We start from the raw sequence: 2,523 nt of genomic DNA on the forward strand, positions 1-2,523 counted from the left end.
TCACTTCACTCAATTAATTTCTCGTTTTCATGAAGTCAAAACGTAATTGATGTGAGTCAGAGCAAACATCTGTCCTCATCATTTTCAATAAGTGGAAGCTGTCAAGCATATAATCAGAAAATCATGTGCTGTCAGTCATATTCCATTACAGTCAATGCAGCTCAAGTTTTCTTTCAAGATGTGGGTTTTTGAACATTTCCTGTGTGCGCAGACATCAACAGCTGTTAATGTCTTTGTAGCAATTGCAAGAACAGATATCAAACACATATATTTATTTGAACTGCTAACAGTATCACAATGCCAGTGTGGGATGTCATTTGGTATATTTATGTGTTTTCTTTCCTTCATGATGACTATTTTAGAGACAAAAAGACTATAAGAATAAGAATCACTTGAATAAAACGTGGGTTTAATCAAAGTCCCCAAAGTGTCACACGTCAGGGGAGAATACTGTTGCAACTGTTTCCCCCCAAATGCCCTTCATTTTTTGATTAAGCTTAAATGACCCAAGCTCATTCTTGAAACGCAACGGTGCATTTGGGCATTATAAATATTGTGGGGCCCTCTGCAGTCTTCTCAATGGTGGGATTGAATAGTTTTGATTTGTTTATCCATATTTTGTCCATCTGATATTCAATGATCCCCTTCCAATACGGCTAACCCTTTACTAACCTTCTATTTATATTGTGATGTTTTAAGAGTAGCTGTTAATATTAACACACCTGTTAATATTCCATCTTTTTGCAGGCCTTGACACAGAATCAGGAATGTATTCCTTTTTAAATCCAAACTTTTTGATGCTAAGCTTCCAGTTCATTTTACCAATGATGATTCCTTCTATTCTTATTCAACTGTTGCTAAGAGGGATCTTTTTATCTTTCTGCCCTTTCAGCTGTCAGCCTGGTCTAACCGTTGTACAATGCTTTGTACAAACCCTTTTCATACAAAATAACATCTATTTGTGAAGAGGACTTTCTACAACCTAAAAACATGACAAATGCATGACAAATACAGAGCAGTCCTCTCAGCCATCCTATCGTGGCTGAGAGCAAAACAAAGCTGTAGTGGAACAAGCTTTTTTTGTGTGTATTTTTTATTTTATTTGATCTATATCTTCTCAGGGACAATGTACATTGATAAATGTCACTGTTAATATGGCAAAAGGCTAATTTTCAAATGTTATCCCTCGGCCTGATGTTTGATTATCCATTAAAGAACCAATACGCGAGCCATCTCATGTTTTTAACTACCTGAAGGCCACCGTAGTAACGGAAATGGAAACGGAGAAGAGTGAGCGGAGGGATATTTAGTTGGTTGCAACCTAATTGCTGTCACTAAATCCTACACACTGGACCTTTTTAAAACACACACCACATAACATTAGAACAGGAGAAAGCAAAACATGCAACAACTGAGCAGGATTATTAAAAAAAAAAGGTTAGAGGAGTAAATCATTACCATGCAAAGTAGGACATTTAAAAAGCAGGCAATTAATGCAGAACAATGTTCAGCAGATAATCAGAACAAATAGATGAAACATGACGACATGAAATCACATTACAGGAAACAGTAAAACAGGAGGAAATGTAATCTGACAAACAGACAAAAAGCAAAGCAAAGGAGAGAACACACAGCCAGTCGTGACTATAATGGCAGGTCTGGTTGCTTTTTAGCCAGGTTGTGAGATTATAAGCAAAGGAATGGTTGGAGGGTTCTTGCTAGAAAATATGTTTTTCTCTCCTTCAGCTACGTCTCCTCTTACTCTCGGTCTTGTTCTGAAAGATGGATGTAAACGGGAGACTTGCTAGTCCGTTGAGAATTTCTGATATTAATCAAGCATTGTGAAGTTTGATCAGATTTTCCCAGTAGAGAAGACTTTGTCTACAGCAGGAAGTACATGATAGCTTTTAGGTTTATTATCCAGGACCTAGAGAGCTTGTTTGTATACAGATTGCACAGGCTTTGATATTGTATCTGTGGTAAGAGACTAAGTGAATATACAGTATGTTCTATACAAGGAACATCTCCGCAGCTTCAGGTGTCAGGTATTATCGAATAAATAAAAAATAGTTTAGGTTTAATTTTGTTTTGCAACAACTTGCTGAACGTGTCTTTTGAAGCACGAGGTATTTGAAGATGGAAAGAATTGTAGCTTCTAACCTGACACTTGAACTGAATATTGTTCAGAGGCACCGCTTGCTCTCTTTGTGACTGTTTTTTGGGGGGGTTTTACATAAAGATGCAAGCAAGAATGAAAGTCTTATCGCACATCCACGATTTCAGTTTTTCTAAAGATTCAAAAATCCACAAGGAACCGTCCTCTGACTAGTAACAGGAAACAAAGTTAGCAGCCCCACAGCTTGGTGTTGACAGATGAAAGAGGTTGGTGAAGTGTTATCATGGCTGGAGTGTACTCAAAGGAATGCAATGGAGGGCCACTCTCGGGTCAACTCTGCACACTCCGCCCTGGGGGAGAAGTCTCCAGCTGAAGTATCACCTGCTTTGATATGGGGATGGTTGTAG

This window comes from Taurulus bubalis (assembly GCF_910589615.1).
Source record: "Taurulus bubalis genome assembly, chromosome: 13".
NCBI lineage: Eukaryota > Metazoa > Chordata > Actinopteri > Perciformes > Cottidae > Taurulus > Taurulus bubalis.